Source organism: Sylvia atricapilla, chromosome 4 (genome assembly GCF_009819655.1).
Source record: "Sylvia atricapilla isolate bSylAtr1 chromosome 4, bSylAtr1.pri, whole genome shotgun sequence".
In the NCBI taxonomy this organism is placed as follows: domain Eukaryota; kingdom Metazoa; phylum Chordata; class Aves; order Passeriformes; family Sylviidae; genus Sylvia; species Sylvia atricapilla.
In genome coordinates, this window is record NC_089143.1 from 33933807 (window position 1) to 33958325 (window position 24519).

Below are 24519 nucleotides of genomic sequence, written 5' to 3' on the forward strand. Positions count from 1 at the left end.
AGATCTGCACTATGATCTGCTAATAGATGCTAAGTATTCTTTAGCAGAAGGTCACTCTGTGAAGCAGATGTTGCTTCATGGATATTTAACAGACTGATTCACATCTGATTACAACGTCAGAAGACTCATATACTTAATGACCGTCACATCCATTAGAACCCACACTGAACAGATTTTCCCATTTCACACCATGCAATGTAAATACAGTTTGGAGGAAGTCACAGGTGATAAGAGAGTTAGGCCATCAAAAAAAAAGGAAATATTTTCTGACTTAACCAAAGCACACAACACCCATAAAGCTTAAACCCAAAGCCTCAAAACAGCAAAACCTGCAATCAAATATCTCCACCAATGTTAGGCTTTAACAGCCTGTTCAATAAAATCAGTGGCAAATAAGTCATAAATATAAGACAAACCTTTTACACCACAATGCACACGAAACTAAAGAAACCTTGACACTTCATTTACCACGATTTAGCAATGACTGATGACACTTAAACATGTAACACTTGACAATCATGTAATTCAAATTGCAATCTATTTCCTACCCCAATGTAGCAGAACATACTTCATAATATAAATGCAAGTGTTAAGCAGAGCAGAAGATACAGGACACGCACTTTTCTCACAGTGCAAAAGCTTTCAGGTAGTTTTTAAATTAGTTGTTTGATTTCTGTAAGCAATTCCCTTTTGGAACTGGTTATAACTGCAAATTGTTGCAAACTCAGTAATAAAACTCTGGTACAGAGAACACAGGAAAAGTATTTCTGTTGGAACAGATGTTTCCAATAATTTTCAGGTGACTGCTACAAAATTAACTTAACTGTGAGCAATTTCCCAGGTTGTGAACATTAGACAACATGAAAATGTTAAGAAATAGACTTAAACAGAAAAAAAAAAGTCTTTGGAATAATTTCCTTTCTGAAAACCACATTCTACTTTCCAGTGATTTTGTTTGGCCAACATGACTGTTGTCACAAAAAACAGCAATGCTGAATCTCTCATTAAAAGAATGACAGCATTTATACTGCTAGTGAGATTTTCAACACCAAATCCCTAATACATTAATGCAAAATTCCAGTCGAGGCAGGGTATAACTGATAAGCTTTATCTTCACCAACACTGACACAAAGGCTATCACTGCATATGATCACAATCACTATCACTATTTCAACAAGCCAGCTAAAGAAAGTTAACTGACCAACATTAGAGCAAAGAATTTTCCCCATGTCTACTTAAAATTTTATCTGATTTACGTAATAAGCAAATTTACTGTTGTCTTATATTTTGTAATATATAGTTGCATGTGTATATATATATATAAAAATATATGTGCACATGTGTCTGTGTAACTATATACATATTTGCACATATATATGTGCAAATATATGCAAATAGAGCTGTATAAATTATTAATTACACAAAATAACTACAAAAGTTACAGAAAAATGGCAGGTGGAATTAAGTAATTCATACTACTTTTTAAAAATTGGATAGATAAATTAATTAGGATTGTTCTTAGGTTCAGACATTTTTTTTTATTCCTCTTTTTGACTCTCCTACCTGCCTAGCCTTTTTGGACAGTTTTGCTGTGATCAGTGCAAACCCCTCCTCCACTGCAGCTCCTATCAGTTGAAATGTTATCCTGACATCTCTCTTGTTCCTTAATATCTCTTCCCATTTACAGTCTCTGCTGAAAATCCATCTTTCAGTGTATCATTTTTAGTACTAAAGGTCTTGAACCATTCTCTGCTAAAGACAAAGTAGAGGATTAATCATTGTTGTTCTGTTGCACAAAGGAGGGTGTGAGTGCCAGGCTTGCTGTCGGTTTATGTCAGACCTTCCCCCACACTCTACTACCTGTGAGGAAGATGGATAGTGGAAGGTTCTGCAAAGCATATTTGTTTACTCCCCAAATAAATGCACAGGTTTAATAATTACTCTGAAAATACGCTGGAAGGATGAAATTGGATTACTCAGACCATAGGCCAGCTATGCAGGCCACTACTGGGGACTTAGATTATTTCCCTATAAATTTACTGTGCAAAAAGTCCTTCTGCTATATAACAGGTAAACATTACTGACACTGAAGATACAGAGGAACATATAAAAGAAATTAAGAGAGGCTAGAAGGGAGCTAGAAGGCCACAGCAAGTGCAATTTGGCAAACATCACTTGTCTTCCAATCCCACTTTCTCCCTCCAGAGATGCTGACAAGTGACATTTTCTTGTGCCTGAGGGTGGCTTCAATTGGCAGAGAATCTACAGCTTCCTCAGGATCAAAAATGCCTAAAAAATATGGAATGATTTATTTCTTTTCTAATTGTGCAAAAGCTACAGGTAGAGTTGCATTTAACAAGGTTAGATTTTCCATAAATCAACAGAGCTAAAATCTATACTCCTTTAAATCTCCTCAGTCCTACACTGTCATTCTGAATGAGAGATCACTGAGGACTGCTTCTAGGATCTTTTCTTCAACCTGCCAGATTTCCCCAATACACAGCTCTTCTGATTGCTGCACAGTCTCTAACAAAACCCTAATGTTACACCACTGATTTGTGAGGAAGAGAGAACCACCACAATAATCATGCTTTGAATGGCATTCTTAAGCTTAAGATTCCCTTTTTTTACTCTTTTAAGGAGTTAAGAGCTAAAGAACAGCGTTCAGTATTACCGAGGCTTTCACACAAAGCTATCGGTCTTGTGAAGTAACAACCCCTCAACATCCCTGTGACACTGAAAATATTCTCACTCCACATGCAGGGACACTGAGGCATGTATGATAAGTGATTCACATAGCCCTCCTGAGACATCAGCATTACTTACAGTTTTCTTGCTTTTCCTACTTAAGAAGTTTGTAAGGACAGTGGGATGACACAATATATACTTCATAAACTCTGCAGCACTGGACACTACTCCCTGTAATAACAGCCTTATAATAGCCTTCCATGTGCCTCAATATTGGGTGTTGAGACCCTGTAACTCCTCTTTCCTCCTTATCCACCACCTTGTTGGAAAATGGGAGTCCTGAAGGGAAATACCTCTTTCCCTTGGTTATTGAAAACACAGCAGCCCTGGGACTTGGCCAGCTCCCTCACAATAAAACTCTTAATAGAAGAAAAACCATTCAAATCTGATAAATTACAATTGGGTTGAAATACTTAAAAACTATTCCAGAGAGGTACTGTTGCCATGCTTTAAATTGGATTTTAAATGCTATCTTAATTGATTTAATCTAAATGGGAATGTCTAATTTACACTAACAATAAGCAGATACGGGTAGGTATAGGCTTATGCCTAAAAATGTTAAGTTTTAATTATAACATTCAGTCTAGACCTTAATGACTGTAGAGCAATCCCATTCATCTTAAACAGAAGATTTCTGAACCAAGAAGCAAATGTAACCTGGCCCAGCAACCAGTCTGTCAAAGTTCTTCAGATGAAACAAAGAAACCCCACGTTTTTGAGGCATTTGTTGAGTAAGTCAACATCAGATAATTATGTGTATGAACCCATACACAGAACTCAGAAAATTTACAAGAAACTGGGTAGAAAGCTGTCTTACTACAGTTACATGATTTTTTCAAAACATATTTAAGTTGTTATTTACCCTAGGGAATCACAGTGAAGCAAAGCAGCCATTTCAATTGCAGAGGTAAATTATATGCAGCTCTGTAGCCTTTCACAAAAGCTTCTACTCTTTTATTTTTCAAAAAGTAATCTACATTTAATTAATTTTATCATTTAATTGTTACAGAATTTGAACAGCATGGGAAGGAGAGACATTCATGATACCTACAGCCATGTGGGGGAAAGGGGCTAATTCAGAGGCAGAAAAGCAGACCAAGTATCCATGAAAAAAAAAGTAATTTGTTTCATATTTTGTGTGATAGTCTTTAACAGATAGATCACTGAGACTTGTCAGCTAGCTACTCAACTAAGAGAAAGAGAGGTGATTTCCATTTGATAAGGATTAGGCTTTTAAACAGTGTAGAACTAATGTGAATTTAGAATTTCCATGACAAACACAAAAGCAAAGACTTCCATTATGATATAAACATTTCAAATGTGAACAAAATGTTATTCAATATCTATGCCTATGAGAGTCTTAACTCTTTCTGGTCAGGCTGCTCCTTTTCTATTCTCTCTTTAGAAAGTCTCTGCCATGGTAAAGGAAATATCCATAATACGTACTAGAAGTAAAAATCTGGAGTAGACTGGATGTTTTAGAAAACTGGTAACAGAAAATACCTTTTGTTTGCAGGCCACTGGTCCTCGGTCTGCTCACCCTTGATTGCTAGTAGTAAAAATTTGTACAAGAACTGGTTTGATTTCTTCAATAAAACCCTTCAATGGACTTGAAATTTAACCTAATTGACACATGGTTATATGTCCAAAAGTACGGTAAGCGGAAGTGGGATTTACCTCAGATGTCCCAGCAAATTGAAAAGAGTGGGTATTATGGCTTAATTATTCCTCCCAAAGGAGCTCTTTTTTTAAGTACCTGTTTACAGAGTGGTAAGACAAGTTACCTGCATTGCTGTGGGCAGTGCTTCAGGGATCCTGTGGGCAAGTAAAACCAATCACTCCAGAACTCGCTGGTCTGGGAGCACCTTCCATGAGAAGCCACATTCAATTAATGAAAACATAGAAGAAGGTTATGTGTTCAGAAAAGAATTTAGTATTTAAGTGTTCATTTGTAATTAGGCAGATCTGTCTTTTGAATGAACCGCTGCTTCAGTTCAGTTTTTCCTGCCAGGGTGTCCTCTTGAAGCTCTCTGAGCTCCTGTGCTATATACATGGTGACAAGCATAAGGAGAAGTTGACAAGGACACTTTGATCTAGATAGGCACTCTGTGTGTGTGCGTATACAATTATAATATAAAATGGGCAAAAGTCAAACAAGTAGCTTGATCAAAGTGGGCCAGTGTTTGTCTCCTCATCAGTACAATGCCTGTAGGGTCTGAAACCTGTCAGGCTACTGGGAATTAGAAATTACCAGTGAATTTAATGCAGGATAGGCTCTGAAAGACTGCACTGCCTTGCTCATGATTTTAAGTTTGGGAGAAATAATAAAGAAAACCTTAATTTTTTTCATTTATATTACATATTTTCCTTTAGATTGAAACATGAGAAGAAAAAGAAACATGTCATGCAAAATAACTTCAAGCTTTAGGAATTGAAGAAAAAATGCTTTTACCAATTTCTTTCAGCTGTGTTATCTACAGGAGCATTAAACTTCCAGTTAAAGGTACACTTGCAACTTTGTCTATTTCACATCCACTGAGCATAGTATTTTCTCTCAGTATCTTCAGACTGATAATACCTGTGCATTCTCAGCTGTTTTATAATTTAGCTCTCCCTAGTGTTCTATAACCTTGCAGCAGAAATAGAGAGCACCAGTTACTAATCTATTCCCAAAAACTTTGTGAAGTATATGAACTGAGCTTTAAACTTACTTGAAAGGCACTTTTTTTCGTCCCTGATATTTTTAGAATAAACAAGCTGAAAAGCTATACCCTATATGATATGTGACCCCATGAAGATAGATAACATAACTTTCTATTTTAGGGCATTTATTTTGAAAACCTGATTAAGATAGATGTCTCCAGTTTGTAATTCTTCAATGTCATGTTGTCATAGTTCCCATCAGCAAGATGCTTTAAAGCCTTTCGATTAATATTGTATGCCAGAACTGAAATTACATCCTTTGTCATTTAGTTCTTAATGGTGCAAGTGATATCTATCAAGTAGTGTTTTATGAAGCATGTGTGATTTTTATTACAGGCTGTTTTCACAAATCTTCTTCAGGTTTCATAAAGACTGTTCATGGTTCACAACAAATATGCCTTGCATTTAAAATCATGCCAATTCTCAATGGAAAATAAACCTTGGATTTTTCAGCAAGGTTTATCAATAGAACACAACTCTTCCTTAATTTAAATATGCATATAATCATCTTAATTAGCAAAGCAGAAATATTACTGTAAGCCCTCCACTTGCATGAAAACTCTAGAGTAACAAACCCCTTCAAACAACAAAGAATATAATAATGTTCCATTTATGTAAGTAAAGGGTTACGTTTGCCAAATATTTGAAGTGCTCTAATATTTAAAATAAAGATGGCACACAGGTAGAACAGAAGATGCAACCTTCCCCTGCAATCCAAGTACAACAAGGCTCTTAATTTGAAGCATCCATATTTGTAAAACAAGATGCATACAGTCAATTTCTTCAATTTACTGGGAACCAGATAGTTCAGGGCAGCTGAGAAGAAATCTTAAGACTGGCTATTTTTGGTCAACCTGCAGTTTAAGCAAAAATCCTGCAAAGTCAATAAACTTAGGCCTTAGATGACACATGAGCAGAACCTATTTTTCAAGTATGTTTTTGTCCAAAGACTTTCTCTTGTTACCTAACAGAGTAAGGCAAATGCACTGCAGGAAGCAATCCTGCCCATTGAGAAGAAAGTGGGCATTTCTTCCACAGGTGGTGGTGAAAGGAAAAATCGCAGGATTTACTTCTGAAAGGCTTATTAAATGTTGTTTCCACTCTCTGTTGTTCACTGTGGGAACGGAACCAGCTCACTTTTAAAGCATTTTTTCCATTAGCTGGAATCGATTCTCAAAGCATTCCAACATAAACACCTCCAGCCTGCAACCACTCCATTAACCCCTTCAATACATATCTAACACACTGTCAATATTATGGCAGGCAAAATCTGTTCAATTTAACTACCTATTTAGAGATAATGTCTTCTTATCTGGTACCTATATAGGGGCCCAGCTAACAAAAGGTAGTTATAAAAGCATATGGGGTGAACGAGCTCAGATTTGGACAACAAATACCACCTGGATCTAGGAAAACCACTGATGATGTTACCATCCATAAGGCAGACATTTAAAGTAACCAAGTAAACTGGACTTTGCTGGTTTTCAACTGAACTGCAGAAGCTTAATCACCTTATGAAAGCTGAACCTGAGATAAAGGTTTCAGCTTCAGTGAAAAAGCTATAGTGGAACTAGTTCAGGAAACAATCTTCCTAATAGTGGCCTCTTTATCCCCAGAGGGATTTAAGAAGAAAGCTGAAAAAAGAATATACAGAAACACTGTTCAAGTAAATTGAAATTTAACCTGCTGGGGTAACGTGCTTAGGATTTTGCTTTACATGAAAAAGAAATACAAGAGAGAATATAAAACCCATGATGGCAGCTATGCACACAGGAGAAGCAATAGTGTACTTCCAATCCTGCTGTTGTATTACACAAATGCCACCTCCTTCCACCCCAGCCTAAGCCACATAGTAGTTAGCAGGGATACTAATATACCTTATTTATATCCTCTTTTTAAGACCTGAGGTCTGTAAAACCAAACAAAACCCTCCACTGGTAAAATGTCATTGACTTATTTCCAACAATTTACCTGGATATCAAACTGGGAAAAGTTGGTATCACACTGTGAGAAATGAGAAAAGCTTGGTCACTTGAGACACAAAAATGATTCTCAGCTTATATTATCCAGAGATTCAAAATACGATAGTGCAGCCTTCAGTAGTGTGCCCCTGGCCTGGCTTCCCCACAGTTCAGATGTTTTGAATGACTGTGGGCTTGGGTTTTTTTCTCCCCACTGGGGTATAGCTGTCTCCCAGAGAAAGAGTCTGTGAGGAGGGGGATTATCAAGACCACAGGCTTAGACACAGTTTTTTTCTAATCAGAGAAGACTTATCTTCATAAATTAAATAATCTTTCACTCTTATTCAGAGTCAGAAGTGAGAAAGTTATGCAAATATTGTTAGCTTCAGACAATCTTCTTTGCTGCTAACTCATAGAAATCAGTGGAGAAACATGTTTTCAGTTAACAAATTGAAGGCTAAGTTGTTAATCAGAGAACTGAGGTTTCCACTGAAAGAAAGCAGAACATGAAACAGAAATTGAAAAGTCCAGCTAAAAGACTTTGTACAGGGCCAAAAATTCAGCTTTCCTAAATGGTGACAAAGGACTGGAGTTAATTTGAAAAACCTTTGAGTACATGCCAAAACCTGCCTGTAAAACACAGGTGAAATGATGCAGAGTATGCCATTTTCCACTTCGCTCATCCTGCACCTTGTGTTTATACCAAATACAGACAGATAATTTTGACTGCAAAAATTGTGATTTATAAATAAATGCCAAAAAGAAGAGCCATGCTTCAGCTGTAAGCTGGGTGAGTTCTACAATGATTCAGTCACAAAGATAGTGTGTTTATATGTGTACTCATCTCATACCGCATGTTTAACTGGAGTTAAACGCAGTTCCCACTGCAAAGTCTGATGTATGGCTTCTTAATAGATTTCTTAGCATTTTCAAGTGTTAGATAATTTTGGTTTCTATCCAAAATCATTAACCCAGAGCGAGCTATGTGTATGTTTTTCTTTGTCGTCTTGTGATTTTATTTCTTACCACTTCCAAGAAAAACAATTTGACAAAGCTATTTATTTTAGAAGCATAGTTGCTACTGTACAGGTTACGAAAACCTAAACTCTTCTAACCTGAAAAAATACACTCACTCACAAGTCATGATTGTGTAATGCTTACAGATGACATAACCACTGTGGCAAAAACCTGCCTTTCTGCCCAAAAAATAAAATAGCATCTAAAGGTTGTTTTACTACTAAACCTGACTTTTACTGACATATGGCTGACATTCATGAAGAAGGAGCAAACCCCTAGTCTTCCTCAACTTCAAGAGCCAGAGGAAAAATTCTGCATTAAATAGGTCAACTGAAGTTTTTGTCAGGGACTCGAAATAGTTAATGCCATACCTTGAAGATTTTACAAATTTGCAAATCCAAAAGCAGTCTGAAAGGCCCCTAAAATTAGTTCATTATAAGCAATTAAATTTTTTACCAGTTTCTGCATGCTCAACCCTTGTCTGTACAAACAAGGCCACACTAATAAAATCTGTGAAAGATAAGCCAGGAATGGGAATACACAATATAAAACTTCTAAGCAACAACAGGTGAGTTTGTTTCATCAGATTTGAAAGAACTCAGATAAGAGGGATTCATGTTTTGCTTTGGAGGAAATGAAAACAGAACAGGGGCAGTGACATGAAAAGAAAACCATGGGGGAAAAATGGTAGAATTGCACAGGAAAGAGGTTGAATGAATAATACACAGAGGAGACCTCACAAAAGTGAAGAGATGAGAGAAAAGTTCTGAGAAAAATGAGAAGGCATACACAATTTCATTAGAAAAATCAGAATAATCAAAGTTTTATGGAAAACACAGAAGTGAGATGCTTACTCTGGCCCGACTTAAAAAAAAAAAGAATTTAATCCTGGCCTCTAGAGTTAAAGCAAAAATTCTTACAGCCTGCAGCTTGGGCCTTAGAGCAAGAGGGAAATAAAGCATGAAATCACCAGACAAATTCTTGTCTCCAAATCAATTAATTGATCTGTTATCAAGTATAAGAAATAATCAGATTATGAAAGACAGGAAAAGAATAGGGAACTAAGCTTCCAAAATAGCTTTTAAACACTTTTTCTCTTAACTGTGTCAAGGAAGAGAAACGCATAATAGGGGGAGGCCTCCACAAGAGCAAACTAAAGAACTATTGTTCTCTAATGACTTTAAATAAGCTTTTTAGGCGTATATGTGAATTAGAATTTTGCTCTTCCTCCTTATGAAAAAAAAAACCCAACAAAACCACTCTTGATTTTAGTAAGACATTATTCTATTTTAATGACAATCAAATCTAGTTAGGTATCAATCAAAAGAACAAACCCATCGCAAAAGATTTTTTAAAAGGTATTCTGGGTTTCCAGTACAGCTGCTTCCCTTTTCAGTATGAAGATTGAGTCATTAACCCTCAAATCAAACCTCAACTTTGAATTGTTAAGAGTTGAAACATAAACTCGCTTTCAACCTGACTGTCTCAGTAACTTATAAACAAAACTCTCCCCTACTTAGCACAGCATTTTAAGCAAATCTATAAAATTCAGAGGTATAAGTGGGCATGGAGAGTGATTTAATTAGATATTTGTATGTGTTCACTATTTATTTTGCAAGTGCTGTGAAGAACAGCAGTAGGCTTAACAACTTAGACTGTACTGTAATTAATGATAATAAATTTTGCTCAATACTAAACAAAAAGTTAGGTGTGAAAGTTCATAATTTTTTTTTAAAAAATATAAAACACAGAAAAATTAGAAAATCAGTTTTTCTGACACTTAAATTCTCTCTATATACACATGACTGTAGGCTCTGTCTTTCCGGTATGTGTTTTCATTATGTCTTAGTTGTGTTGCTGCTACAAAGCTGTTTCCAGCAGATGATCCTTCACATCAGTTTCCAGCTACACTTTACAGCTTGTTGACCAAACCAAGCTCCTTGAAAAAACATGGCTGATTCATGTCACAGTAAGCTCTTCCTTTTAATAACACTGCTGTAGTTCTCAGACAGACACTGACAGAACCAATAAAAGGCAGAGAAATCACAGTTCACTACTACTCCCTTTGATTTAAATAGCCAACTAGATGGTATACACTAAAAGATCCCAGAAGAGCAGAGCTAAAGTAATTTTTTTGAAAATAAAGTTTCTGCAACAATGGCAAATACACACAAATAAGCACAAAGAATATCACCACCAGGGCGCAGTGAAATGTGATGAAATCTCCCATATACCATTAGCAAATGCAAGCTGAATTCATTCCAGGACGCTCCTGACTTCCAAGTAACTCCGGCAGCAAAAGAGATGTTGCTGCTTCTTCTGGGATACGCAAATGCTAAAAAAAATGATTCATTACAAATTTACGTTCTTCCAGTAGAATTATAGGTTCCACATACTATTTAGTTCTTTAAAAACAGATTGGTCTGAAACCTCCCAATAGTAACCTAATTTCCACATACACAGAATTTGTGTTTCAAATTACTTAACGTAGAGGAATTGTATAAACTCCCTTTAAACTTAACAGCAGTCATTTCACCATTAACAAATTTGGCAAAAGCATTTCTAGGTATGCTGGGAGAGCACTTGTGAAGACAGCTTGCTCACCATGTAACACTGCTGATTTATGAAGCAAGCTATGCTCCAGTCAAGGGGGACAAGATTTTACACAGGCACAGAGCCAGCAGAGATCTGAATGACTAGACTCCCTGAAAACCTGCTGCTTCCCACTTGTGGGGAAAAATCCCTCTATTTCTGGCATAATCACACCCTCTCCACCTGAACATGCTTCCTGGATCCATCTTCTGCCTAAACTATCATATACAAAAATATCTTTCTTTTTGTCTTCCGCTGAAACCGCAACACTGGGGACAAGGAACCCATGTGTGGGGGTGGTACATGATTGCAAGGGAAACAGATGGTCTCAAGCTGAGAAGTCTGGTATTTAACATGCTTTTATAACTACCACCAGGGGCTAAAACCAAACATTTCAGGAGGAAGAATTGTTTCATGGTAAGATCGCAGCAGAGAATGTCAGGAAATCTCTTTTTTTATTCCTGGCATAGCCAGTGGTGTGATCACAAGCCAACGAGTGCGCTGTCCAGTGGTCTTGCTGCTGAAATCAATTATGTGCCCAACAGCTTTTTGCTGCTCTTGAAATGGTAGAAGTTTTATGTGTAAATGCCCTCTGCTCTCAGACCAAAGTTATGATGAGAAGTGCACAGACAAACGTGCTTGCAGAGAGGTAGAAGAAAGGCAGGCTTTGTGTTCTGCTGAGGGGTGACTCCACACTGCCAGATTGGGGAATGGGGGGGGATACACAGAATACCAGATTTTTTTCTGATATAGGTCAAGTTTCCACCACCTGTGGGAAGGGAAGCACATGTAACCCATCCCACCTTCTCCCTACAGAATTCCCTGCAGCCCAACTTCCTGGCTCCATGCAGGTATAAGTGTGAAAATTTCATGTGCACAACCTTACTGAAGGTGAAAGGTTTCATGGGCTACATGTGGCATTACAGGAGAATGCCCTGTCTTCCACAAAGACAAACCATCAATCTCACAAACAAGGTGATATTTTCTCATGAAAAGCTACTGAATCACTTTATAATCTCAGGTGAATTTATTCTATTAGAGAGATTTACACTTTGGAAATACAATTCTAAAGAAAATAAGTACAAACAAACAGGAAAACGTAGAGGTACATTAGCTGCAAAAATTATCCCATAAGCAAATCCTTTCAGAAGTTGCAAACACGTACAATTAGAAGCATTTTTGAAAGCTGAAAGCCTAAATAGCTGTCAGCAACTTCACCAGCAAGTGTAAGTTATTTACAACAGCAAGCAGACAGATTATCAAGATAACAGAAGCACTGATTAATTGTGTAGCCTAAACTGGCAATGAAAGCAGAGTAGAGCCCCGCATGTGTGAATATTTATTTTTAAATAGGTATGTTTCAGTTCCAAGTTTTCCTCTTTTAGTTATCATTTAATAATAATAATCATTGAATCAAATTGCTCTTTTAATTTTTTTAAATGTTTAGAAGTAAAAACCTGAGTTTTTAGATAGCCTCCTCAAGATTTTTCAAATCTCTGAATAGCACTGAAACACTGAACAGAAACTAAGAGCTATTTTTGAGCTGCTACAACATTTACAAAATAAGAAGCTTGCATGGCAATATTCTTCCACAACATCACGAATTTCAAGCATGGATTCCAAAATATTTTACATCTCTTATTAAAATCTGGGTTAAGATCTACTGAATTTCGGTAAGTACAGACTTCATGGAACGTCTCATGTATTATATGCTATTCTTTAGAGGCAAATGGAAAATCTCAAGAGTTTTCATGTTCAGTGGCTTTTACATCCATATATATTTTCTAGCTGTACAGAACTTCTGAAAAGGACAAACAATAATTTATCTTCAAAATACCTACTGTATCCTGGTTTTGATTGTGTGGAGTCCTACACAAGAGGACACAAAGAGTGCTGAAGGACAAGGTGAATTAAGCCAGTTTGCTTTCAAGCAGAAGTGGCTTGAAATGAACCTGGCTTTAGATATTGCTGAACAAGAAAAGAGGCCTGTACTTGATGTCTGTAGTGACACAAGGACAATGGCAAACTCTCTGTGGTGGTGGCCCCAGCAATGGAAGCAGGCCAACTGACATTGGTGTGATACACCCCTCCGGGCTGCTAAATTATGGCAATATACTGTTGCTCACGTAGAGGATGAGATTGTAAAAGCACCTTACAAGAGGCTCATGTACCTAAGAGTTGGGGCACTGAAGAACACAGAAAGAATGAACAGTTGCCCAAGCTGCTAGAATTGAAGTGGATCAGATGGAGTTGGACTAGAAACATAAGGCTGGGCTATTTTTATAGCTTGATGGGCTAATGACGCATTAGGACACTTAGGAAGGCACGCAAGAGATAGATAGGCTAGTGGCCAAGGGATTGAACTTAAGTACTGATGCCATTGCACAGGTTATCCAAGAATATCAAACATGCCCCATAAACTAGTAAATCAGCTAAATCCCCCTTCAGTACAGAGGGTGAAGGCTGAAATAATGCTGGAAATCTTGGCTGATTATATCACACTACCACAAACCTGTTCCACCACGTGCTTACAAGGGTGGAAGTGACACTGGATGGTTGGAAATATACTGTGTGACCCATGCCACTGGTTGTAATAATATCCTGGGCATTGAAGAGAGGTTTTATAGTCACATGCAGCACTCCTGAAAGAACTGAATCAGAAGACAAGACTCATTTCCAAAACAACCTCAAAGACACATGGCATTGAGGGAGTATACCACATCCCCTATCATGCACCAGACTCTGGGAAAACTGAATGATGATTTATGTTGCATGTTATGGGAATTGCTATATCTGGAATCCCTTGTTGTTACCCAGACTAGGATGAAGGGGAGGAGTTCACTGCAGTGTTAAACCCTATAAACTGGCCCAAAAGGTCCAGGGGTAAAGAGTAAAATGTATAGACAGATCTTTGAACTGTTGTAACCCATGATCTGAGTTGCATTTTATAGGAATTACTTTAGTATTAGCTAACCAAACCAATGGAAGAGAAGCCTCAAAAGAAGCAGTTGCAATGCAGCAACCAGACCTGCGTCACCTTTGCTGCCCAACATCTCCACAAAGCACATCCCTTCTCCTGTCCTGAGTGATCACTAGAAGAGATGGAGCACCAAGGACTGAATGAACTCAGTGGAGATTTGTGGATATTTATGGACTTTTTACAGACACTGCCCAGGGGAGATCCACAGACTAAAGCAATGGTATCTCTATATTGTACCAAAGGTTCTACACCTAGGCTGTGGCAATCTCAGGCACACCTACAGGCTGGGTTGAGATAAGCCTTGTTGAGAAAGACTTAGGGGTGAGAGTTGATGAAAAACTCATCAAGACCTGGAAATGTGTGCTTGTGGCCCAGAAAGCCAAGCAAACCCTGGGCTGCATCAAGAGTAGCATGGCCAGCAGGTCAAAGGAGGTGATTCTCTCCCTCTACTGTTTTGGTAAGATCCCACTTGGAGTGCTTTGTACAGTTATGGTGTCTCCAACAGAAGAAGGATGTGGAACTGTTGGAGCAAGTCCAGAGGAGGGGCCATGAGGTTGGTAAGAGGACTGGAGGACTGAAGACAGCATGAGAAAGCTGGGGCAGTTCAGTCTGAAGAAGAGAAGGTTGTGTGGAGACCTCATGATGCCTTAAGTTTTAGCTTTCATGTTTTTCAGATTCTGTGCTGCCTAGGGGTGCAGTTCTGAGCCTCATATTAAGTGTTAGTAAGCTCTCGTCACAGAGTAGGTAGATAAAATAAGTTATTTTCCCGATGAAGATCAAGGACAACGGGTACAAGTTTCAGGCCCAGAAGTATAAACAACAATGGACTGAAGAGAGAAAACAAGAAGGATGAGACTTCATAATCTGAAGCTGTAATTGGACAATTAAACCCCAATATACAAATGGGCACAACTTACAAAAGTGTAAGACCTCGTGACTGGCTGTCCATTTTGTGACCATTCTAAGTCCATCTGGGGTGTAGCCCGGCCAGGCTCTTGCACTGCCCAAGGTGTATCCTTAAAGGCCTTTCAATAAATACCTGCTTAATTCTCTAGCTCTGTCCAGTCTCTGTTCCAGGTCACCTTCCCAAGGCATCACTAATAGCAACCTTCCAGCATCTGAACGAGGCCTAAAAGGAAGCCAGACAAGGCCTCTTCCTCAGGAACAGTAGTGGCAGAACTAGGAGTAATGGGTACAAATTAAAAGAGGGGAAATCTAGGTTAGATAATGGGAAGACTTTTTTTATTTTGAGGGTTAGACACCAAAACAGGTTGCTGTGGGAGACTGTGGATGCCCCAACCCTGCCAGTGTTTGAAGCCAAGCTGGATAAGGCTTGAGCAACCTGGTCTAGTGGGAGATGTCCCTGCCCAAAGCAGAGGGAATTAGGACTAGATGATCTTTAAGATCCATTACAACCCCTTAACATTCTATGGTTTTATGATTACATGATGATTAATGGGGATCAGGGTTAATGAGGATGTATTGAAATTTTTGAGACCTGAACATTACTTAAATGGAATAAGATGTAGTGAGTCTGTTAGTTTTCTGGGGTAGAGAGAGTTTTCTTCACAGTAGCTGGTATGGGACTATGCTTTGGATTTGTGCTGGAAACAGGGTTGATAAGTCAGCGATATTTTATTTATTACTGAGCAGTGCTTACAAAGGCAAGGCCTTTTCTACTCCTCTCTAAACCCTACCAGTGAGGAGGCTGGGGATGCACAAGAAGCTGGGAGGGGACACAGCTAGGACAGCTGATCGAAATTGGTCAAAAGGATATTCTACAAAATAGGTTGTCATGATCAGCATATAAACTAGAGGCAAGGTTGGCTAGGAAGCCACTGTTTAGGGACAAGCAGCAGTTGGTTGGTGATGAGCAAAATTATCTTCATTTGCATCACTTGTCTTTCATGGGTTTACTTATCTTCACCTTTGCTATTTTCCTCTATATTACAACTTATTTTTCCTTGTTGTATTTTATGTCGACTACTAAACTGCTTGTCTCAACCCACATGCTTTCTCCATTTCCTCTTACCAATTCTCTTTCCCCCATCCTTCTGAGATAGGGAGATAAACAAGTGGCTGTGTGATGTTTAGTTGCTGGCTGGGGTTAAACCATGACATGCAATTACCAGCTTCAATATGCTGAAAGTCTAGATACAAGAAACTCACACCCTTATCCCATGAATCACAATGGATATACTTTTTCTAAAACCCAGATGGCTGAGGTTGCTGGCATGCAGAAAGTCTACCCTTGGCTAGCAGACAACCACATGGGTGAACATGTCCTGGTTTTGACCAGCTCTGACAATAACCTGGGGGTTGAGTCAGACTAGTAGGAAAGTATATAAAATGAAGGCACTTGCAATGCCCCTGGGCCCATGCCTCATTCAAGCTCAGAGACCTGACATAAATCTTGTTCATTGTTTCTTTCCAGTAGGAGCTTTGTAGTTGCTTTAAGTAAATGCCATTTGATTATTATTTATCATGTCTCCAAAACATTAAATGGCAAAAAAAAAAAAAAAAAATCACATCTGCCAGAGGCATGACTCTTGCTTTGTGACTGTTTATATTCAATCCTCACCCAAATGTAGGCCATGGGGGCACTACTGAATATTTGTCACACTGTGAGAATAATACAGATGAAAATCGTTTGGGCCATCAAAATAAATGACTCATATACTGAAGTGAGAGATTATGCTACCTTTTCTTTAGGAAATCCCAAGAAAGATTTGATGGCTGATGAGCTGCTGCTCATGCCAGTGTTGTTTTCTGTAACAGTAACATGTACAGCTAATCTCATGTTGGTTTTCATAGTCCCAGCTGGTCAATTCATCAGGTTTATGTACAACAGGATGTGTGAACTCCTCTGACATGATAAACCCTCCAGATAATCCAAATTGCATTGTACTTGGCACAGATCTTTGCTGAACATAGGCAAAGAAGCCAGATTTACTCCCCCTACAGTTAGTGCTCAGTATTTTGTTTAATGGTGGAGGCTTTTGCTAATACCAGTAGTCTTCAACAGCTTTATAACAGTTTCTTCTTACTGATAAAAACAGCTATTCTAGTTACTGACCCTTAAGCTATAAAAGTTGACCCTAGTTGGTTTGTGTGTCTTCTACATCAGAAACAACTTTCACTAAATGGAGATGCACTTTGAGTTTTCCAGTTTGTACACACAGAACAAGAGATAATAGCAGACTAGTTTCTATGCAGATGCGTTTGTCCCCATTGAAAGTATCCTCAGTGTTTATCAATTAGGCCATTTAATTAAGGCCTGAGCTTAACCATATCCTTTATTGTATTTACTTACCTTTTTTTGGTGGAAACAGGGAAACTCACATACAAGAATCATTACTGAGCAAATAAAATCTTACTTGAAAAGTAAACATCAAGAAAGAACATTCAAGAAAAGGACATACTAGGCTCAGCCTCACTACTACTACTACTACTACAGTAATAAGGACCCTCTTCACCCCCAATTCTTTTTGCATTCAGTGAGGAATACAGCTCTAAGAAAGACATCTGCTCTTACAGAACGAAGGATACATCATATTGTGTTTGAGATTTGCAGCACTGTTACAGGTCTTGGAATATGAATATTTTACACCATTCTCTAGGTATGTGTGTATATACATACAAACCTACTGTTAATAAAAATATAAATAGATGTCAGAAATACATTTCATTACTTCATTAGTATCTTTTATACTTGTGACATGTCCTTATTGTTTAGCAGCACACAAACGAGAAGTTACTGTGTCTGGTGTTGCCTGTGATAATTTACATCTCCCAAGGGATAAGGGTGCTAAGCTTTCTTCAAACCACTTATTCTTGGCACCAAAACTGAGCAATTACAGCTATGTCTCACACTTTGTCTTTTAAGGATGTGGCATGTTTATTTTATTTGCAAGAGAAAAATTACTCCTACGATGATGTTTTAAAATCACTGGGTTCAGACTAAACACAAAGTACTGTCTATAAAAGAAAAAGTTAAATTTGTATACAGCTCCTATCTCTATGGTATATGATCACAAAAGGCCCAGGCATAAAAGTATTCCTTTCTTGCTCTTAGCAGTAGAGATGTACTACAGAAATTTCAACTAACAGTTTGGAAGTTTCCACAAACATTTTGCTTCTATACTAACAGCTATTGGGTTTTGACCTGGAAATTATTATTTAAAATTCAATTGCAAGTATATGGTACAATGGCAAGTTGCAATCTTCAAAACTACAAGAGTAGCTAATGAGAGTTTGCTTGAGACTTTTAACTTGTAAAATCATAGACATAGTCCCACATCACACATGCCTAACATGTAAATGCAAAAATCACAGCAGCTTAGAAAAAGACCTCAAAACAGCAACACGCACAAGAGCAATTAGGAAATTGGTCTTCAGCTGCAAAACAAAACATGTAACACTGAATGCATAAAGCTGTCCAGTAAAATATATTCATTGCATCAAATGAAGAATATGATAATTACAAGTACTTTCCATAAATCTGAAAAGCAATGTAATAGAAAATAAACAGCCAATAAAATGTGAACAATTTGGAAAAAAATAACTCAAGCTATTAGTTCAGAGATACAAAATTATATTGGTCTCGTTAATCAGTTCAAAATGTTGTATTAACAAACAGAAATTACACTCTTGTAAGGTCATTCCTTTACAAGGTATTTATTTCTGTAGAATCACTGTCTTCTTTCTATATACTAAGTAAGGAAACTACAGAAGAAAATACCTGTAATTTAAAAAAAAATTAAAAGGCCATACAAGTTTGAAGGATTATAATAATGAGAAAAGTACTACTTATCTTTTTCCCCATAGTTGTTTATGTGATTAATTGTAAATCTTAATATACCTGGGTAATTCACACTGCTTTGTTGCATAGAATTTTATTGTACCATACACATAATAATGACATACTGAATGTAAAAACATGGTTGAGAAATATGATAGAGAAATTACTGGATAATATAATCACAAATAAAATGACAGGAGATTAAAAAAAAAATAAGTTACTTTCTTGTGCCTTAAGAAAAGCAATTTAAATATTCCCCTCCTTCCTCAAAAAAAAAATAGCCCCTATGCAATGAAGTTTCTTAAAAATGCAAACATCTGCGAAAGGAAAAAACAAAGCACAATGGCAGACACAAGCGTTCAGACATGTTGTACCATAGAAGACAGTGATAAAATACTGAAGAAGAATGGTGTTTAGAAAAGAATGGTGTTTAGAAAGAATATGTTTAAAACAAAATTGAGAAAAAGACTGACAAGGGAAGGACAAAGGCACCCGAGAGGAACAACTCTCCTAGGACATAAAAGCAGCAGCTATCTTGTTTGTAAAATTTTCTTCAAAGAGCAATTCTGCATTTTTTCTTGTTTGGCGCTTTTTTTTTTTTTTTCCCCCCCCCATTGATGACACTCCAGGGTGCCTCAGAACTTTCCTGGCCATATTTTTTTCCCTTTAAAGTAGACTGGTCTCAACTACACCACTAGAGCATTTGGAGAGATCCTGGGATTGCTCATCTATGCCACAGATGTTCATCCTCTGGGCATTACAACGGCAGGTAGCTCCCTGTGACTGCTGGAGCCCTTTGGAAGGCACCAGCACAGTCAAGGGCCATTCTGCAGGGCTGCCACACTCGTGTCCGGAGGGTGCATGGCTGAGGGCACTGTGCACCTGGAGCAGGTGGGAAGGCACCTCAAGGGCCTCAGATGCTGCTGGACAACCAGCTGGGTGCTGGGAGGCAGCTTTTGAATTAATTGCTTGACAAAATGCAACTGAGCTCTCTCTGCAGACATGCCTTCCTACAGGGGTAGAAAACACCCTCAGGTGTGATCTCACTTGTGTGTGTGATGTGAGTCACTAAGGCAGGGGTGTGTCAAGACAGGCAAAATACTGTGTGTTTTTTCCAGCACTTTTAAACTCTTTTATCCTTTGTCCAACAGTTAATCATTCATCTCACATGCAGACACAACCGTGTCACTGTCACTACAATCATATCCTGATGCCACTTGAGTATTATGTCCTTCCACTTATGCAAAAAGCATTCTTATACACAGCACTTCTGCTGAAGTCCTGCTTGCTGACGGCCTTTCACCTCTTGAACAAAAATACTTTCTCTAATGGGATGAAGTGAGCATAAAACACTACAGAGAACACAGTTGCTAATACTGCTTTCAGTAGTTCTTTTATATAATTCATTTCTTCAGAGAAATCTGAAATTCCAAACTTGACATTTGTCTGTTAAAAATATGAATTTTAAAATATATTCTAATAATATTAACAACATTTAGGGGGAATAAGATCCTTATTTCTAGAACAGATTTGTTTCTGCACCAATGGTTTGCCTCAGCTATTAAAATCTAGCCATTTACACAATATTGTGCATTAACAGCAGGCATATAAAACTGTATCAAGTGGAAATAAAAAAGACGGAGAAATGGTTGGAGAAAAGCACAAATCCAGATGTTAACTTTCACAGAATGAGTGTAAAGAGCCATTTCATATCAAGCTCACACATTAAAGACTAATATTTCAGGTCAAGTGGGACCATCTCACCAAGAAGTCTGAAACCAACTACTCTCTACAGCAAAAATGGTCACATTTGGAGAAATTAGTGCCATTACCAGTACCAACATCTCAGTGATTTCTGCTTTTAACCCTCTTGTAAGGCTATTCATGTATCCAGGAACATTTCAGTTCTCTGGGACAGATAAGTAGCCTAGCACCTAAAAGGTAAAGATTATCCTGCTCTGTTAAAACCGCATGAGATTGATACTTTTCTGTATCTTCTGGCCTCTCTGCAGCTGCAAATCTCCCCAACAGCCAAAGCAGCCATCAAGAGAAAAGACTGCATTTTTTTTTTAATCAATTTTCATCTCTTCTAATAGTTTTCCTGCCACAAGAGGGTAAGAAGAATCAGAAGCAGGCAGGATGTTAGTTTTCAACCCCAATTAGAAAGGAACTACACTTTTAAGTATTCATGTTTGTGTTTTTGCTGACCCTTCTACACGTCTGGACTATTCTCAGAACAGAAAAGAAGGGTTAAAGAAAATTCTAGATTACAAGTTATAATATGGATTAGAAGCAAATTTTTCTTTTTTTTCCAAAAAACATGCATGTTACACAGCACTCCATTCCTTTAAAGTGAAGACACTAATATTAAAAAAGAAATATGACATGGTTACTTTAATTATGTAGAACTGTAATTGGCATTTATTGCGTAGGGCTTCAGAGGGATAGGAGCATGGGGTGGAAGCTGATTTTTTCATTAAATAGCTGCCCCAAGGCAGATACATTCTGAACAAAGCACCTTTTCATAAGATATACCTGTCCCATGGAGAGAACAACAAAGGGAATGAGGAAGGGGACGTAGGAAGCCTGAACAAGGAGAGAATTATATGAAAGGAGTCCTTTAAAAAAGAGAAAAAAAGAATAAAAGAGAAAGTAGTAACTAGGATGGAGTGGCATGGTATGGTCTAATAAAGGTTAAATTACTTAATCAATAAGAAAAAGATGCTTTCAAAGAATAAGAGCAAAAAGAGGGAAAGGAGGAAATTAAAAGACCACACTTAAAGGATAAGAAGGATTAATACTAAGATAGAACAAGAGGAAAAAACCCAATACCCAACCTCTCTAAAGAATTAAAAGGAAAAGGCAAAAAAAATCACATCCATGCATACAGATCTCTTCAGGGAGTAAAACGCTTGTGCCTGTTTGCATCTGTTTCATTGTAGGTTGACTATATGGCATTCCTCAGCACTTTTGACTGCTTAAGGAGCATTAAACAGATGAGTCATGAAGGATGAAGTTAAGGGCAGAGGAGTCCAATCCCTACTTTCTCATCTACACTCATTTCTTTCCTGCTTTGCCTCAAGGTGGCTACCAGCAGTTTGGGTCTGAAAGAACCTGAAAAGATCATCTTGCTTTTTTTCCCAAGATTATGCATGGTATTAGAATGGCCCCTAATCAGTTGCATATGCTTCTAGTGGAATGAGGGAGTCATGCCTGCTCCTTAGTAAGATATCTGAGCAACATCAGAAATTGATACAGGGTGCAGATGAGCAGTCTCCATTATTCATACATTTAGTTTTCCACTGCTATTCCACTAACGGAAAGCTTTATTCCTACTGTGGCAAACATCAAATACACAAAGATAAAGGGATTGAGTTTTCTAGAGTGTTCTGTGGATTCAAATCAGAGGCTTTTCTGCACCACCATTTGGCTTCACTCGTATCTCATGGTCACTATTAACAGGCAGCTATAGCAAGGGACAGTGCCCTTCCCTTCTGAGATTCAGTGTAATGGAAACAGCACATCATTTTAGGACTGTTAACCCTCAAAGCAACAGAGCTTTGTACTTGGAGGCAGAAATCATGGCAAAGGAGCTGTCTGGTACTTACTTACATCAGCAGAGAGCATGTTTTTCAGTGGTGGAAATACAGCATCTGCAACTACTTTTTTCCTTTGCTACTCAACATCTCTAAAAGAACCAAACAGCAGTAGAGCAGCACTGATGCAGCAGCAAAAGAGCACTGCATCTAGAAGCTCCTGTACTTCATACCTCTTAAGAGGTTTCCCCAAAGGCCATCTGCAAATACCACTGACTTGGTCAAGTCTTTGTAACCACAGGAATAGGCTTTTCACATTTTCTTTAAATACATTTTACGTTCTGTTGTAATCACAAGAGTGCAGTAACAGGAGATGGAAACATATGCATATATTAACTACAACTTAATTCTGCCAGGATATAAGACATTATTTGCACTTGTGCAAGTTGAGATTCACTAATCATCATCACTGAGATGAAAGGTTAGTGTATTGTTTATAGACTGTTTAGTATTCATATTTGATTATTTCAGGATTAGTGCCAGAAAAATTATATACTACTAACCACATACACCCCCCCGAACAATCTTTTAATCACTCTCTTGATTTTCTTTCTGCCTTCAAATTTTTTGAACTTTTTGCAGAAGCAGTATCCTATCCATCACTCAAAAGTACATAAATAAATGGTAGTTTAAGATTCCAGGTGCCAAATTTATAGCCACTGTCTGTTCTAAGATATGACAGAACAGATTAAATCTCGGGCAGCATACCATACAAGAACATCAACATTGCTAAAGCATGCATGAAGGATATGGAAGCTTCCCAACTTCCCCAACACGGAACTGGTACTACAGGGTACTTACTTCTAGAGATATGTGGTTTGATGCCCAAGTATAAGCATTTCATTGTTTACTAGTTTAAATTTTAATTCTCTCTCAAAGAATTTTATATACACAAAGAGGGGAAAAAAATCTGGTCTGTTGTGGCCATGATCACAGAAAGTTATTATATGATGATGAAGAAAAGCTGCACCCAAAGCTCAAGACTGTTTCAAAAGAACTTCAACATTTCTGTCAAATAAATTTATCTGGATCTGCGTATTATTAATGATAAAGCAACTAGATTAATCTGGGCAGGCTGTACTGTTTTACTTGGTTGTTATTCTGCTGGTCTTTCTCTACAAAACCAGCCATTTTAAATGTCTAACTAACAGTATAAATCCCTATAATAGGGCAAGGAAGAATTTCCCTTTCAGGCTCAAAACAATGCAAGTACACTGGCTGATTCCTCCACCCTCCCTAGGAATGTCCCTCAGGGCCTCCAGTCCAGAGGGCTTGCAAAGCAGTTTATTCTAGATGGCTTTCTGGAAGCTAAAAGGAGTTTTAAAAATATCTTAACTCATCCTCTATCTCTGCCCTCCAATTTACTGGCTTGGGTACATAACGGTAGCCAGAATTCACTACAATTAGGAAAGACATTAAAGACTTTTAAATGAGACATTAGATTAAAATAAGAAATAATGCAGCTTGAGCAAGGAAGAGATCCGTGATGCTGTGGTGCACTCTGATGCCAATTATTTTGAGTTATTCATACAAAATCATAAACAAACAGAAAAATATTCCACATTACACACCACTGATTAAAGGCCTTGAGGAAATAGATCAGGAAGGACATCTGAAGAAAAATACTGCAATGAATTTTGAAATTTTGAGAACTGTACATTAAAAGGCATAAGGAGCAAGTTTATCCTGTATTTCTTGAAAAATGCACAAAAAAGACTTGGAAAAGACCTATTATTTTTGAACTAGCCAGGTAAATATGCCAAAAATGCTGCATACCTGAAGGTACATGGAAATTGAAAATTATAAGGTATCAATTATTGTTTCCATTGGTGGATACTTTTTTCTGAGAATCACTATATACTCTGATGTTAACAAGATTAAAATGGTGAAGTGCTTCTTTCTAATTCTTCAGTACCAATAAAAAAACCCAGATCTTTTGACATATATCAGACATTCATAACAAACAACTTCTTTACTAATATACTGCTGCTTTAAGAAACTGTATCTTTCAGCTTTTCCATTTCTTTAATTCCCATCCAGAGTGCCTGCTGGCAAATCAGCAGCATGTCAGAATGGGGTGAAGAACATGAAGATATATAAGTGTGAATTTCATGAAGTCTG

At 37.7% G+C, this 24519-nt stretch overlaps 1 protein-coding gene across 1 annotated transcript in view; it reads right to left on the minus strand.

The window, feature by feature from the left end:
* The window catches only part of TENM3 (teneurin transmembrane protein 3), a 373463-nt gene that overhangs the window by 137926 nt on the left and 211018 nt on the right, over nucleotides 1–24519 (minus strand). The gene's annotated exons all lie outside the window — the stretch shown is intronic.